Source organism: Schistocerca nitens, chromosome 8 (assembly GCF_023898315.1).
Source record: "Schistocerca nitens isolate TAMUIC-IGC-003100 chromosome 8, iqSchNite1.1, whole genome shotgun sequence".
Lineage (NCBI taxonomy): Eukaryota > Metazoa > Arthropoda > Insecta > Orthoptera > Acrididae > Schistocerca > Schistocerca nitens.
In genome coordinates, this window is record NC_064621.1 from 210,933,986 (window position 1) to 210,952,338 (window position 18,353).

Sequence of the window (18,353 nt, forward strand, 5' to 3'; positions counted from 1 at the left end):
TTCGTCCAGGACTGCGCTGGACTTCCTCAGAGGCGCTGCTCCGCTGAGTCTTGCCGGCAAGACTCAGCGGAGCAGCGCCTCTGAGGAAGTCCAGCGCAGTCCTGGACGAAACGTAAGGAGCAGAAAAGTTCTTGGACCACGACCTCACATCCCGGAAAGTATATCAACAGCCACAATAATTTTGTCAAGAAATTTGTTTAATTTTTATAAAAAAATTACACTGATGGAGGAAATCGTGACACCAAAAAATAATCTAGAGTAATGAAATTTCGGGAATATATTTGTGTAGGTAAGATATTTAAGTGATTACCATTGCAAGATCATTGGTTAATGTAAGCGCGAAATAAGCCATTGCAAATGTGAAGTTGTGGGACATTCCAGAATGAGATTTTCACTCTGCTCCGGAGTGTGCGCTGATATGCAACTTCCAGGCAGATTAAAACTATGTGCCGGACCGAGACTCGAACTCGGGACCCTGGCCTTTCGCGGGCAAGTGCTCTACTAACTGGCAGAAGTAAAGCTGTGGGGACGAGGCGTGATTCGTGCTTGGGTAACTCAGTTGGTAGAGCACTTGCCCGCGAAAGGCAAAGGTCCCGAGTTCGAGTCTCGGTCCGGCACACAGTGTTAATTTGTGGGACACTGATAATCGCTGTAACCACCAGAATGTTGAATGCGAGCATCCAGACGTGCATGCATTACGTTGAACGGGTACCGGATGTAAGTTTGGGAGATGGAGTTCCATGCCTGTTGCATTTGACCAGTCAATAAAAGGACGGTTAATGCCGTTTGTGGATGAAGCTGGATTTATCGTCCGATAATGTCCGTTATGTGCTCGATTAGATACAGAACTGGTGATCGAGCAGGCCAAGGTGAAAAAAAAAATGGTTCAAATGGCTCTGAGCACTATGGGACTTAACTTCTAAGGTCATCAGTCCCCTAGAACTTAGAACTACTTAAACCTAACTAACTTAAGGACATCACACACATCCATGCCCGAGGCAGGATTCGAACCTGCGACCGTAGCGGTCACGCGGTTCCAGACTGTAGCGCCTTTAACCGCTTGGCCACACCGGCCGGCAGGCCAAGGTGACATGTCGACACACTGTAGAACATGTTGGATTACAACAGCGGCGGGGACAGATGACCTCAGATGTTAAGTCCCATAGTGATCAGAGCCATTTGAACAACAGCGGCATGTGGACGAGCGTTATCCTATTGAAAAACACCCCCTGAAATGCTGTTCATCAAAGGCAGTACAACAAGTTGTATCACCAGACTGACGTCTGGGTGCGTGGGATAATCACGAGAATTCTCCTGCTGTCATACGAAATCACATCCCAGATCATAAGTCCAGGTGTAGGTCCAGTATATCTAGTACGTTGACAGGTTGGGTGCAAGTCCTCAACTGGCCTCCTCCTAATCAACACACGGACATTAATGGCACCAGCTATCAGCTATCATCACAAAACAGACCTCCACCAGTCTCTCCAATGAGCTCTCGCTTGACCACTGAAGTCGCAAATGGCGGTGGTTTGGGGTCAGTGGAATGCATACTACAATGCGTCTGGCTTGGAGCTGTTCTTGAAGTAAGCGATTTGTAACGGTTGTATGATTATATGATAGCTGGCCAAACACTGGTAGCAGTTACTTCTGTAAAATATCTGGGAGTATGCGTGCGGAACGATTTGAAGTGGAATGATCATATAAAATTAATTGTTGGTAAGGCGGATGCCAGGTTGAGATTCATTGGGAGAGTCCTTAGAAAATGTAGTCCATCAACAAAGGAGGTGGTTTACAAAACACTCGTTCGACCTATACTCGAGTATTGCTCATCAGTTTGGCATCCGTACCAGGTCGGGTTGACAGAGGAGATAGAGAGGATCCAAAGAAGAGCGGCGCGTTTCGTCACAGGGTTATTTGGTAAGCGTGATAGCGTTACGGAGATGTTTAGCAAACTCAAGTGACAGACTCTGCAAGAGAGGCGCTCTGCATCGCGGTGTAGCTTGCTGTCCAGGTTTCGAGAGGGTGCGTTTTTGGATGAGGTATCGAAAATATATTGCTTCCCTCTACTTATACCTCCCGAGGAGATCACGAATGTAAAATTAGAGAAATTCGAGCGCGCACGGAGGCTTTCCGGCAGTCGTTCTTCCAGCGAACCATACACGACTGGAACAGGAAAGGGAGGTAATGACAGTGGCACGTAAAGTGCCCTCCGCCACACACCGTTGGGTGGCTTTCGGAGTGTAAATGTAGATGTAGATAGATGTAGATGTTTCACTGCTGCTGCTCAAATTGCTGCTGCAGAGGAGAACCACCAACAGTTGTGGAGCGTCAAGCCTTCTACGTCGAATACGGCATTTCTGGTGTATGTAGACAAATCAGTGTGGCCGTGGCCTTCGTCTGTGTGAGACCTGTTATTTTGTTTCGACGGAAAAATGATAAGTGTAATTATAGAGCAATTAACTGTCGTGAAGTTACTCATGAAACCCCGTAAAACTGCTACGGAAACCTATCTGTTGCTATAAGAAGTGTATGGCGAAGATTGTTTATCCCGTGCGCGAGTTTTCGAGTGCTTCAAACGCTTTCAAGATTGCCCGGGACACACCTCAACAATATCTACTTTTTTTAAAATATTTTTGTCAGTTTGTAATCAGATTCGATATGACCGTCGGTTGAGTATTCGATCGATTGCTCAAACTGTAGCAATTGACAAAAAACGCCCAAGGCAAATTTTATACAACCAAATGAAAGTAAGAAAAGTGCTTACGAAACTGGTGCCAAAAATTCTCACGATTGAACATAAAGAAGCTTGTGAAAATGTTTGTACTGACACTTCGAATACCACTGAAAATGGTTCTAATTTCTTGGAAAGAGTGATAGCATGTGACGAATCTCGGTTTTACACTTATGATCCAGAAACTACGCGACAGTCCATGCACTGGAAGGGTCTAGTTTCACCGAGAGCGAAAAAAGCTCGGATGAGCAAACCAAGATTCAAAGCGATGAAGATTTTTTTCGATATTCTTAGAATTATGTATCTTCACTGGGTGCCTGAATGTCAAATTATTAATTAATGTTACTACCTTGAGGTTTTTATTCAACTCCTTGAGAAAATAAGGGAAAAATGAACCGCATTGTGGAAGAACAAGTAATGGCTTATGCATCAAGACAACGCAGCGGCTCATACCATATTGTCTCTTAAGACGTTTCTAGCGAACTGCAGCGTCGCAGTGTTGGACCACCCACCTTATTCACATGACCTAGCACCACGTGTGATTTATTTTTTCCCCAAAGTCAAATCTGCATTAAAAGGAACAAGATTTCAGTCCGTTGAAGCAGTGAAAGAAAAAGCGTCACTAGTCATCAAAGAGCTCACAGATGGATACGTCCAGCATTATTTCCATCAGTGGAAAATACGCATGGAGTATTGTAGGGGTAGAGGAGAGGAGAGTACTGAGAATGACAATAAGTAAATATATGTATGTTTTGAAATAAAATTTTACAGCAATAGTCCTGTTGTTTTATAGCTAAATCTTGTTTACCAGGAGAAAACAGTTCTTCTAAACTGAAAATAGTATTTGAAAATCAGCAATATTAACAGTTTTTCAAAAACCTACCCAGCATCCGTGATCGATGTTGGCTCAAAGGAGTGAAATTCAAAAATGCTGTCATTTTCAAAATACTAAAAAAAATACGAATCGAAAACTAGGCTCGTTTTTACAAGAAAATTGAAAATGTAACACTCATTTTTAAGACTGAAAAAAACCCAATTTTTCGTTCATATAGGAAGCCAATTTTTTCTGTTGTATGTGTGTTACCTACACCTCTTTTTTTGCATAGAATGTGATTTACACTTACAAGTGAATAATACCTACTTCCCACATCTTTAGGACTGACAACTCCAAGAAGTAGGTACGACAAGAGCTTGGAGTCAAGAGTTTTTTTCTTCTTGGCGGGATATTAATACCAGCCTTCGAAAATAGCCTCTCAGCTAACACAGATGTCACAACAACACTGACGTACAGCCTTACTAAAATATAAAGCGTCGGGTGTACATTCTTGAGATCTTCCCAAAGCTCCAATGGATTCGCTCCGTTTCAAGTAAATGGATATTTCTGCAGAATCTCTGTAAGCAGCACAAGACAAAGACACCCTCCCCCACCACCACCACCACCACCACCACCACCACCACCACCACCACCACCACACCATTTTCTTGATTACGTTCCGTTCGAGTGTCTTGTGATGTTACCATGTATCTGATGGTTCTCATCTCCCAAATTTTCAACGTTTTGCCGCAAATGCTACTGTGTTGTTGTGGTCTTCAGTCCAAAGACAGGTTTGAGGCAGCTCTCCATGCTACTCTATCCTGTTCAAGCCTCTTCATCTCCGAGTAACTACTGCAACCTACATCCTTGTGAATCTGCTTAAGTGCATTCATCTCTTGGCCTCCTCCTACGATTTGTACCTCCAATACGATATGCTATGCTAAGCATCAGTTCTACCGTTTATTTATAAATTGTTTCTGCGTATTACTTTTGCAATCCATGCCTTCGTATACTAGCCTAGTAAAGTGCCCATATTAATTAAGATGCGATATGTTATCCCATCAACTAAATGTAATTTTATAAACATTATCTTACGTAAGCAAACTCCAATTTGAATTAACTACAACTGAATTTATAAGGAAGTTCCATTTAACATTGCCTAGTGTCCTGTTGTTGCTCCTTGGTGTTTGTGTGACATAGTTGACTCCACCTGTAATTCATTAATTGTGTAGTCTAAGTTTTTATATTTTTATTCCTCGCGAAAAGCATAACTTCAGATTGGTCTACACTGAAAGCTTTTGTAGTTACAATTTTTGCACTAAACTGCTATTTCGCCAGATTCTGTACGTCGCTGCATACAATTATCATCACCCAATATCTTATCACAGATAACTGTATCATTTGACGAAAGAATGCGTCACCTGCCACTTCATTTAGCTTATTACATGACATGATAATGCTGGACCACTTCCGAAATTATTTCTATGCATGACTGCACGTCTAGCCTAACAGTTTACGTTCTCTAAATCAAGAAATCACACACCAGTTTGCCAACATGGTCAGGTGTTCCACACGTATTTCCTATGAAGGGCGTTGATACATTAGTTAATCAAATGCTTTACGAAAATGTGTAACCAAAGATTTCACTTGTCTGTTCAGCGCCCTTTGTGAATCATGTGAGTTGATCTGCATTTGCTCATTGTTTTGGAGTTCAGGCTGGTCGCCATGGAGAAGCTCGTTATGTTTCTGACAGCCATATATCGCTCGATTCAAGAAAGCGGCACGTGTAATGTGACACGTGAAATATTGTCAGTTGAAGATAGTGGCCATGATAAACGGAGGCAAAATTTAGGGCGTTGTGCGTTATTAAATGCCCAGTTGACACTCAAGAAAGTTGGCTTTCTTCGGTATATGAGGATAAGAACTATGGCCGCCGCGAACGTTTAGGAGTAAATTTCTCTGTCGTACTTTCGGTGACACACTGGAGGCCTGTAATTATTTTAAACTACTGACAGTGAAGCGAAGGATATCGCACTTCGTTGGGAATTGTAGCGGCAATTCACATCACCTAAAGAGTACGAGTGACAAAACTACAGGGCTCTAACGAATTAACTTTAACGCAGCCCATCCCGTAATTGAAGTGGTCCCTGGAAAGCTGTCTGGAAGGTGCATCACGAATATTATTCTCTCTGCTGTGGAAAACGGACGTTGACGAGAGGCCTCGTAGCGCTGTCTCTGTAACATTCGAATTTATTAGTGAGCTGAATATTTATTTAGAAAGGTAAACGCAAGAAACTTTACTCTTTCCGTGGCGTTCTGAGTATAATTTATTTAGTTATTTCCCACAGAGTTATTAAGTGAGCTGCTGAAAGGAGTGCCCATTTTCCTCAACTCACAAGGGTAGGCCACGCCGTTCGTATCACAGATTTACTTCAGACTTTGTACACGCTTAGTAGGCCATTAAAACAACATAGTGTGCAATTAGTAATATGCACTGCTCCGGCAATTTCGAGAAAATTGCAAGAGAAGTTTTACTCGTGTATTATGTAACTGAAGTATCTGCGCGAAGGTACCGTCGCCAGACATCATTGTGGTCAAACTGTCCAGTAAAGAAAAGAGCGAAGGAGATTTTTGGAAGTACATCTCCGACCAGCATCACAAGCTACTAAGCTTGACTAATTATTATGATACATACGCCAACTTTCACAGAAGAACCGTCATGTGAACTCCAATTTTCGATGATAATTTGATCTTTGAAAAACACATACGATCAAATGAGAGAAAATTTGGAATACATTTCACATAAATTTTCTCAGCATGTTATAGTCTTAGGTGGAGATTTCAATTTAGCAGATATAGACTGGAACACTCAGATGTTTAGGACGGGTGGTAGGGACAGAGCATCGAGTGACATTATACTGAGTGCACTATCCGAAAATTACCTCGAGCAATTAAACAGAGAACCAACTCGTGAAGATAACATCTCGGACCTACTGATAACAAACAGACCCGAACTTTTCGACTCTGTAGGTGCAGAACAGGGAATCAGTGATCATATGGCCGTTGCAGCATCCCTGAATATGGAAGTTAATAGGAATATAAAAAAAGGGAGGAAGGTTTATCTGTTTAGCAAGAGTAATAGAAGGCAGATTTCAGACTACCTAACAGATCAAAACGAAAATTTCTGTTCCGGCACTGACAATGTTGAGCGTTTATGGAAAAAGTTCAAGGCAATCGTAAAACGCGTTTTAGACAGGTACGTGCCGAGTAAAACTGTGAGGGACGGGAAAAACCCACCGTGGTTCAACAACAAAGTTAGGAAACTACTGCGAAAGCAAAGAGAGCTTCACTCCAAGTTTAAACGCAGCCAGAACCTCTCAAACAGAAGCTAAACGATGTTAAAGTTAGCGTAAGGAGGGCTATGCGTGAAGCGTTCAGTGAATTCGAAAGTAAAATTCTATGTACCGACTTGACAGAAAATCCTAGGAAGTTCTGGTCTTACGTTAAATCAGTAAGTGGCTCGAAACAGCATATCCAGACACTCCGGGATGATGATGGCATTGAAACAGAGGATGACACGCGTAAAGCTGAAATACTAAACACCTTTTTCCAAAGCTGTTTCACAGAGGAAGACCGCACTGCAGTTCCTTCTCTAAATCCTCGCACAAACGAAAAAATGGCTGACATCGAAATAAGTGTCCAAGGAATAGAAAAGCAACTGGAATCACTCAACAGAGGAAAGTCCACTGGACCTGACGGGATACCAGTTCGATTCTACACAGAGTACGCGAAAGAACTTGCCCCCCTTCTAACAGCCGTGTACTGCAAGTCTCTAGAGGAACGGAAGGTTCCAAATGATTGGAAAAGAGCACAGGTAGTCCCAGTCTTCAAGAAGGGTCGTCGAGCAGATGCGCAAAACTATAGACCTATATCTCTGACGTCGATCTGTTGTAGAATTTTAGAACATGTTTTTTGCTCGAGTATCATGTCGTTTTTGGAAACCCAGAATCTACTCTGTAGGAATCAACATGGATTCCGGAAACAGCGATCATGTGAGACCCAACTCGCTTTATTTGTTCATGAGACCCAGAAAATATTAGATACAGGCTCCCAGGTAGATGCTATTTTCCTTGACTTCCGGAAGGCGTTCGATACAGTTCCGCACTGTCGCCTGATAAACAAAGTAAGAGCCTACGGAATATCAGGCCAGCTGTGTGACTGAATTGAAGAGTTTTTAGCAAACAGAACACAGCATGTTGTTCTCAATGGAGAGACGTCTGCAGACGTTAAGGTAACCTCTGGCGTGCCACAGGGGAGTGTTATGGGACCATTGCTTTTCACAATATATATAAATGACCTAGTAGATAGTGTCGGAAGTTCCATGCGGCTTTTCGCGGTTGATGCTGTAGTATACAGGGAAGTTGCAGCATTAGAAAATTGTAGCGAAATGCAGGAAGATCTGCAGCGGATAGGCACTTGGTGCAGGGAGTGGCAACTGACCCTTAACATAGATAAATGTAATGTATTGCGAATACATAGAAAGAAGGATCCTTTATTGTATGATTATATGATAGCGGAACAAACACTGGTAGCAGTTACTTCTGTAAAATATCTGGTAGTATGCGTGCGGAACGATTTGAAGTGGAATGATCACATAAAATTAATTGTTGGTAAGGCGGGTACCAGGTTGAGATTCATTGGGAGAGTCCTTAGAAAATGTAGTCCATCAACAAAGGAGGTGGCTTACAAAACACTCGTTCGACCTATACTTGAGTATTGCTCATCAGTGTGGGATCCGTACCAGATCGGGTTGATGGAGGAGATGGAGAAGATCCAAAGAAGAGCGGCGCGTTTCGCCACACGGTTATTTGGTAAGCGTGATAGCGTTACGGAGATGTTTAGCAAACTCAAGTGGCAGACTCTGCAAGAGAGGCGCTCTGCATCGCGGTGTAGCTTGCTCGCCAGGTTTCGAGAGGGTGCGTTTCTGGATGAGGTATCGAATATATTGCTTCCCCCTACTTATACCTCCCGAGGAGATCACGAATGTAAAATTAGAGAAATTCGAGCGCGCACGGAGGCTTTCAGACAGTCGTTCTTCCCGCGAACCATACGCGACTGGAACAGAAAATGGAGGTAATGACAGTGGCACGTAAAGTGCCCTCCGCCACACACCGTTGGGTGGCTTGCGGAGTATAAATGTAGATGTAGATGTAGATGACGAACATCACTCTCTGGTCTAGACTTGGATTTCTTCTAAAATGTCAAGGAACCTGTAATTAATTTTAGTTTGAAACTTCCTGGCAGATTAAAACTGTGTGCCCGACCGAGACTCGAACTCGGGACCTTTGCCTTTCGCGGGCAAGTGCTCTACCATCTGAGCTACCGAAGCACGACTCACGCCCGGTACTCACAGCTTTACTTCTGCCAGTATCTCGATCTCATTCTGGTAATTTTAGTTTGTTTTAATACTTTTAAATGTCAGTTGAAAATTATGTAATACTGTAGAATGTTATGACCAATAAATTGAAAAAAAAAGGCGGTTAGCGTCCGCACGTTGCAAGCGGGTCATGCACGAGGCGACGGTTCGAATCCCCCATCAACCACTTTTTAATATACCGGGTGATCAAAAAGTCAGTATAAATGCCGGCCGAAGTGGCCGTGCGGTTAAAGGCGCTGCAGTCTGGAACCGCAAGACCGCTACGGTCGCAGGTTCGAATCCTGCCTCGGGCATGGATGTTTGTGATGTCCTTAGGTTAGTTAGGTTTAACTAGTTCTAAGTTCTAGGGGACTGGTGACCTCAGCAGTTGAGTCCCATAGTGCTCAGAGCCATTTCAACCATTTTTCAGTATAAATTTGAAAACTGAATAAATCACGGAATAATGTAGATAGAGAGGTACAAATTGACACACACGCTTGGAATGAGATGGGGTTTTGTTAGAACCAAAAAATACAAACGTTCAAAAAATGTCCGACAGATGGTGCTTCATCTAATCAGAATAGCAATAATTAGCGTAACAAAGTAAGACAAAGCAAAGGTGATGTTCTTTACAGGAAATGCTCAATATGTCCACCATCATTCCTCAAACATAGCTGTAGTCGATGATTAATGTTGTGAACAGCACTGTAAAGCATGTCCGGAGTTATGGCGAGGCATTGGCGTTGATGTTGTCTTTCAGCATCCCTAGAGATGTCGGTCGATCACGATACATTTGCGACTTCAGGTAACCCCAAAGCCAATAATCGCACGGACTGAGGTCTGGGAACCTGAGAAGCCAATATCTACATTACTCCGTGGTTTATTAAGTTTTAAAATTTATACTGACTTTTTGATCACCCGGTGTATATTTCCCTTCACCGGTCACATTATGTAATTTATAGCATTTGAGTGGTAATAAAAAAAACGCATCCATTTTCATGAAGTTGTACTGAATTTCATACGTTATTTGACTATTTACTATTTGTAATTCAAAGACGAGAGACAGGCTTGGAAAGCCCAAGTCAAACCGCGATAACTAATGACGCGAATGACGTTGTAGAATGGTATTTGTCATACGACCGTGGAAAACATAACTGAAACTTTATGCAGATACACGTGGTTATTTTCATTATATTATCTGTCAAATGTCATATAATAAATAAAATAACCAGTGATGAAAAAAATAGGTTAATAACTAATTCTGATTAGGAGTCGAGCCGTCGCCTCATATACACGTTCGTATTTTGAGAAAAAACACCTACCACTTTTCATTTATGTCGCACCAACTCCTTGGTGCTGCGATTTTTTTCCGTCAGTGTAGATGTACGGTGCTTTGAAGTGGCAGGCTGGTATTTTGATTAACCACAGATGCATTGAGTACCGGTACTGCCAGGAATATTTTCTTGGTTTGGGGCTGGTACGGGGTGCACTCAGCCTCCTGAGGCCAACAGGAGCTGCTTGACAAATTCGTGGCGGTTCCAAGGTCAAGAAACCTGACAACGCCCGGTAGTGCGGTGTGCTGGCCACAAGTCACTCCATACCGCTTCGGATGACGACACTGACAGAGGCTGACATGGCGGTAGGTGGGGCCAGGTTGGCCCGTCTAGGACCAGAACGCGCAACCCTACCTTCACATACACAGAGTAATCGAGGGGTCTCTCTCTCTCTCTCTCTCTCTCTCTCTCTCTCTCTCTCTCTCTCTCTCTCTCTTTTTAGTGAGATAGTGGGAGAAATGACAACACTCTCACAATATTTTAGCATCTAACGGACACTTAGTTCCCAGTTTATCTGGAATCCCGCTGTCTCGACGCTGTGTTCTAAAATATGCTGATGAATCCTTGAAAAGGCACAGGGATGGAACTAAATTTTTTTTATACCGAATTATCTCTCATGAATAGAAGGATCACAAACCTCACGAAAGCGAAAACCACAGTCGACAATTTTTTTGCAAATTCATATTTTTAAACTGTGGACAATGAATTAATGGTATGGAATAACACGAGGATGTCATATACTCAAATTGATGTTTTTGTAGACGAGGCATTACAGTATCAGATAGATAATACATCGAGAAGTTGCAAAGATGCGACAGTGTTTCGAACTCGTCACCTTCACAGAGGCCATCCGCTTAGAGACCTCGTCAATTATGTTGGATCGCGCATTCGTCTTCTAACACTAGAGAGCCGGCTGTTGTGGCCGAACGGTTCAAGGCACTTCAGCCTGAAACCGCGCTGCTGCTACGGTCGCAGGTTCGAATCCTGCCTCGGGCATGGATGTGTGAGATGTCCTTAGGTTAGTTAGGTTTAAGTAGTTCTAAGTCTACGGGACTGATGACCTCAGATGTTAAGTCCCATAGTGCTTAGAGCAGTTTGAACCATTTTCTAACACTAGAGTGTACCCTGTCAAATGTTCTCTCGAAATTCAGTTACAAAAAAAAGGGCAGGATGACTATATTAACCCCCAGCCACTGCGACCCCTGAATTGCGTTGCTATCCATGTTAGTAGCGCGACTTTCTCTTTCCTGGTCGTCAGTAAGTAGACAGATTGCGCAGAGTGCATTCAGACGTAAGCCGTGCCCTTGGAAGCTGCGCTCCAAAGAAGGTACGACTGCTTTGACTAACTGCGCTCGAGCTTTAGAGTCTCACCGCACGCCAAGAAGAGTTTAGTCATTAAAGGAGATGTAGTTGTAGGAAGTATCCTGTCTGACTTATTTAATGCTATACCAAGATAGTGGGCATCTGCTGACGAATATACTTTACTGTTTGCGGAAGCTCCAACGCCCGAAAGGAATAGTCTCAGTTACACCAAAGTCGGAAAACATGTACGTATAACAGACAAATCCTGATAAGTACACTACTGGCCATTAAAATTGCTATACCAAGAAGAAATGCAGATGATAAACGGGTATTCATTCGACAAATATATTATACTAGAACTGACATGTGATTACATTTTCACTCAATTTGGGTGCATAGATCCTGAGAAATCAGTACCCAGAACCACCACCTCGGCCGTAATAACGGCCTTGATACGTCTGGGCATTGAGTCAAACAGAACTTGGATGGCGTGTATAGGTACAGCTGGCCATGCAGCTTCAACACGATACCACAGTTCATAAAGAGTAGTTACTGGCGTATTGTGACGAGCCACGTGCTCGATCACCATTGACCAGACGTTTTCAATTGGTAAGAGATCTGGAGAATGTGCTGGCCAGGGCAGCAGTCGAACATTTTCTGTATTCAGAAAGGCCCGTACAGGACCTGCAACATGCGATCGTGCGTTATCCTGCTGAAATGTAGGGTTTCGCAGGGATCGAATGAAGGGTAGAGCCACGGGTTGTAACACATCTGAAATGCAACGTCCACTGTTCAAAGTGCCGTCAATGCGAACAAGAGGTGATCGAGACGTGTAACCAATGACACCCCATACCATCACGCCGGGTGATACGTCAATATGGCGATGACGAATATACGCTTCCAATGTGCGTTCACCGTGATGTCGCCAAACACGGATGCGACCATCATGATATTGTAAACAGAACCTGGATTCATCCGAAAAAATGACGTTTTGCCATTCGTGCACCCAGGTTCGTCGTTGAGTACACCATCGCAGGCGCTCCTGTCTGTGATGCAGCGTCAAGGGTAACCGCAGCCATGGTCTCCGAGGTGATAGTCCATGCAGCTGCAAACGTCGTCGAACTGTTCGTGCAGATGGTTGTTGTCTTGCAAACGTCCCCATCTGTTGACTCAGGGATCGAGGCGTGGTTGCACGATTCATTACCGCCATGCAGATAAGATGCCTGTCATCTCGACTGCTTGTGATACGAGGCCGTTGGGATCCAGCACGGCGTTCCGTATTACCCTCCTGAACCCCCTGATTCCATATTCTACTAACAGTCATTGGATCCCGACCAACACGAGCAGCAATGTCGCGATACGATAAACCGCAATCGCGATAGGCTACAATCCGACCTCTATGAATGTCGGAAACGTGATGGTACACATTTCTCCTCCTTACACGAGGCACCACAACAACGTTTCACCAGGCAACGCCGGTCATCTGCTGTTTGTGTATGAGAAATCGGTTGGAAACTTTCCTCATGTCAGCACGTTGTAGGTGTCGCCACCGGCGCCAACCTTGTGTGAATGCTCTGAAAAGCTAATCATTTGCATATCACAGCATCTTCTTCCCGTCGGTTAAATTTCGCGTCTGTAGCACGTCATCTTCGTGGTGTAGCAATTTTAATGGCCGGTAGTGTAGTTAAGGCTGCAGAGAGGTGGCATGCACGTAGACCCAGCATCGCCGTCTATTGTGTGCTGTCCCTTCTCTACGTACTGGAGTCCTTCCCTTTACCACCTCTACTTGCGGTCCGTTCACGTACTCCTCCATGGTGTACGCCTCGGCCGCAGCTTCGTCTGGACCTTTCACGTGGCCCTAAGGACTCCATTAACCCTGGGGCTCTCCGGTGTCACTCCCTCTCGATTCTTGACGTGTTACGGGGCTCTGAAGTGGTGTACACCGACGGCTCGATGGTTGAAGGTCGCGTTGGCTTTGCCTACGTGCACGGCGGCCATATTGAACAGCATTTCTTACCCGATGGCTGCAGAGTATTCACTGCAGAGCTGGTGGCCATTTCTTCATACTTCAGTATGTCCGTTCATACCCTGGGGAGTATTTTATGTACTGACTCCTTGAGCAGCCTGAAAATTATCGACCAGTGCTACCCTCCATCAAGGAGTCCATCTATGCCCTGGAACGATCCAGTCGTTCAGTGGTGTTCGTCTGGACCCCTGGTCACGTCGGAATCCGAGGAAATGAACTTGCTGACAGGCTGGCGAAACAGGCTATACGGAAATCACTTCTGGAGGTCGACATCCCCGCAACTGACCTACGTTCGTTATTACGCCGCAAGGTTTTTTAACTTTGGGCGACGGAATGACAAAATCTCAGGACTCACAACAAACTGCGAGCCATTAAGGGGACTACGAATGTGTGGAAGTCCTCGATGAGGGCGTCTCGCAGGGACTCTTGTTCTGACTCATTTGGCCATTTGGCCATGCATGGGCGACCCACGGCTACCGCCTGCGCCGTGAAGATCCACCTCAGAGTCGGTGCGGCGCCCGGTTGACAGTGGCCATATTCTTCTGCTATGTCCTTCTTTGGCTGCCCTGCGACTTCGGTTGCCAGACTCGTTATCGTTGATTATAGCAGACAACGCCTCATCGGCTGATTTGGCTTTACGTTTCATCCGTAAGGGTGGGTTTTATCATTCGATCTGAGTTTTAGCGCCTGTCCTTTGTCCGTCTGTCCCCTCCACGTGATTTTAGGGTGAAGCTTTTAATGTGTTGCAGGGTGGCTGGCGTTTCCTTTTTATTTTCGTGGTCGGCCAGCCACTGTAATCTGCTTCCTTGTTTTACTCTCTTCTGTTTCTTGCATTTCTCTGTTGTTCTATCCTCTTTTGTTCCTTTTAGTGTTCGTTGCCTTTCCTTCGTTCTTGTCTTTTCTTTCTTTCCGTTTTGTGTTATATGTGTCGTCTATTTTATTCTCATACTTGTGGCATTGTTTTATTAGGAACAAGGGACCGATGACCTCGTAGTTTGGTCCTTTTCCCCCTCTTTTAAACCAACCACAAGTCAGCGTTACATTACGCTCAGTCGGTGCAGAGCCATAAAACGAAGTGGAAACGTGCAAGCAAGTACAAGCATGCCTCGTCCACATCAAATAGCGCAATATCAGCATGTCAGCTCGGACAGACAGAATGATTGGTTACCGGGAAACAGGTTTGTCGTGCCGTGACATTGCGGTCTGTACAGAGCCCGCTGTTACAACTCTGTTGCGTGTGTGAAACCAGTGGATGAAAAAGGGTCGTACACAGCGACGAGCACGTACTGGACTTCACAATGCGACCACAGCGCTGGATGTCCGCCATTTTGTCCCCGTAACCATGACAGACAGAACAGCTCCGTCCACAGTGTTGGCTTGACGTTAGAGCATTGCAACGATTCGCGACATGTCCGGCATGACTATTCGACGCGGGCTGCTGAAGACTGAACCCGTAGCACGTGCGGTATTGTGTAAGCTTCCACTGACTGGAAACCATCAACGCCTTAGACTGTAGTGTGCACTGGCGTGTTGCGTGGTAACATATAGTGTTTTCGGACAAGTCTCGCTTCAATTTGTTCTACAATGATGGCCCTATACGTGTTGGACGCTACCCTGGTGAGCTTAATCGGTTAGAGTGCAGTGGTTAGCTGTATAGCGGACAAACGCCAGGTTGTTGATTTGGTGCGCCCCTGGCTGTAACATGACATCTCGCCTGCTAAGTACTGTTATGTTTGCAATGTAAACAGCAACCGTTACATCAAAGGGATTTTAGAGCCCGAGGCACTACCCCTCCTGCATGCTCCACATGTCATATTTCAGCAGGAAAATGCCTGGTCACATGTGACAATTAATGTGCAAGCCTGCTTCGAAATACAACGAGAACCAGTGGTTGCCTGGCCTGCACGTTAGCTGACATGTCGCCCACCCAACGTTTCTGGGTTATGGTCGGTCGCCAACTTGTTCGCTCTGGTCCTCCTGAAACCACTGTCGATGCTTTGTGGACGCGCCTACAAAACCCCTTGACGGGTATTCGCTAGCAGCGTTTCCAGGCCCTCTTTGATTCCACGCCGCGACATCAAGAAGTTCTTCCTGCGACACGTTGCGGTTTCACATCACTCTGGATTGTCACAGTCAATGTGCATATACACTTCTGCAGTTTCCATCGTTTTATAACATGACCACGTGATGCGCTACATGAGGGCGAAGCTGCCTTTGTCCGCCCCAAGAAGTTAATTACATATTTATTTCATCTACTGGTATTTTAAGGGAGTAGATAATGACGGGTCCGATTAAAAACAGCGAATTTTATCTGATCTCAAACTGTACAGTTTATTACAAAAATCATTACTCATTTCAAACACTTTTAAATACTAAAGGTTTCAGGAATTACTGCAACCAACCGCCGTTTTTTCTTTAATTTTTATTTATTCGTGACCGGTTTCGAATCGCCTGGTTTGGAGCATTGTGGGGGTCGTGTATCTGTGGCAAATATAGAGACAAAAAAGTGAGCACTGTATGTGGGAAGAATATTAAGATTGTAAGATTAATTTGATGGTATTACGCACTGTTTTTATTCTTGCTGCCAGCACTGCTCTGGAAAACATAATGTATGCTTCCCAGTATCGTTAAATATCAAGTGAAACAGACACTTTTCCACCTATGGCGACTCCCACATACTTTACAAAATATAAACAAACCAAAGAGTTTGGCTGTTGTCTCAAAAGAGTTTTGTGGAGGCAGACTTTTTCTTCGCCCATTTTTCGTTTTGTCTGGCATTAGTAATAAAATATATATTTATTACATTACTTTCTTTATCCACGACAAAGTGTTTAGGACAATATTTCTGGTAGTGAAGGTATGTTTGGCATGCTTCTCATTGCTCAATAAAGAGGATAGTATGCATATCGGGTGGGGTGAGTGGCAAGGGGGGTGGAGGGAGGGAGGGAGGGAAGGAAGGGGGGAGACAGAGAGAGAGAGAGAGAGAGAGAGAGAGAGGAGGCAGTGAGATTTTGTGTGTGTGTGTGTGTGTGTGTGTGTGTGTGTAGAGAGAGATGTGTGTGTAGGTGTGGTATGAGCGAGACGGAGAATGGGTACGGGAGTGGATGAGTACAGTATTTATTAGTTTTTCAGATTTTAGAAGAATGGGTTGTTTGCTTAATCAATTTGTTCATTTAGGATGGTGTGGGGTGTTTTATTGTTATGCATGAAAATTTCTAGTTGTTCCAAGAGGTCCATTTTTATTCCTTTGTCTACAATGTGTAGAATGTGGAGGTTGGTTTTTATATCTCTGATTGAATGACTATTTTGGGCTAGATGGGCTGCAAAAGTGGATTTATTTAAATTATTTAAACAGAGTGCATCAGTGTGATCTTTGTATCGGAGCTCAAAATTTCTTCTTGTCTGTCCTATGTAGTAGCAAGAACAGCTGTCACAAGTTAATTTGTATATACCTGATCTGTGATACAGTGGGCTGATTGTTTTAATGTTTTGAATTATTTGATTTGTATTCTGTTGTTTCTTTGGAAACTGATTTTGACTTTGTGTGGTTTGAATAGTTTTGCACGTTGATAAGATACATTACCAAGGAAAGGCATACAGGCATATTTAGTTTCTTCTGGTGCTGAGGAAAGGTTTGTTGATGGTTTTTGCTTAGTTTTCATTTTTGCATCTAGTTTGTCAACTATGGTTGGGTCATAAGCATTGTTATACAATTGTATAACAATGTATACACTAGATGCAAAAATGACAATTGTTTTTAAAACGTTTGGTCCCTTGGTTTTTACAGCAGGTTCAGCATGAATTTTGTTTACACGGTGTGCTGATCTGAAAATTGTTAGTTTATGCTCATCTGGGTGACATGATGTATTATTTATAACAACATTTGTTGTGACGGGTTTCCTGTAAATTTTGAAATTGAGTTTGGTGTTGTGATATGTTATGTTTAAGTCAAGAAAATTAATTCCTTTTTGTGTTTGGTGTTCAACTATAAACCGTATTTTGGGATGTATATTATTTAGTTTATTACGTATGCCACACAAAACGCAAGATGAGCAAAGAAAATCTCTGCCTCCGAGACAACAACAGCCGCACACTTTGGTTTGACCTGTTTCACTTGATATTTAACGATACTGGAAAGCATACATTATATTTTCCAGAGCAGTGCTTGCTATTTTCCAGAGCAGTGCTTGCAGCAAGAATAAAAACAGTGAGCAATACCATCAAATTAATCTTACAATCTTAATATTCTTCCCACGTACAGTGCTCACTTTTTCGTCTCTATATTTGCCACAGATGCACGACCCCCACAATACTCCAAACTAAATTGTATCATCTGAAGATGAATCGCCAGGCGATTCGTAACCAGTCATGAATAAATAAAAATTGAGGAAAAAACGGCGATTGGTTGCAGTACTCCCTGAAATCTTTAACAAGACAGTCGCAGTGTTCCAAATCCAGAAAGGATAAACGATTTACTTTTAAATACTCTCGGTGTGGGCAATATTCGGCATGCCACCGTATGACATAAATCGTTTCACACTGAAACCTTGAACTGAATAGAACACGGCGTGAATAATTAAATCCGAAAGCATATTTGGAAGAATGTTGGAGCAATGTCGGCACGCTCATCGTGTGAACTCAACTGCCCATCTAGCACTGCACTGACTTCACCGCCAGACCCCCACGCTAAGCGCTCCTGCACAGCAACAGCAACCACTACTACTGAA

At 43.8% G+C, this 18,353-nt stretch overlaps 1 protein-coding gene across 2 annotated transcripts in view; it reads left to right on the top strand.

The window, feature by feature from the left end:
* The window catches only part of LOC126198462 (protein goliath), a 692,272-nt gene that overhangs the window by 633,375 nt on the left and 40,544 nt on the right, over positions 1–18,353 (top strand). The window lies entirely within an intron of this gene.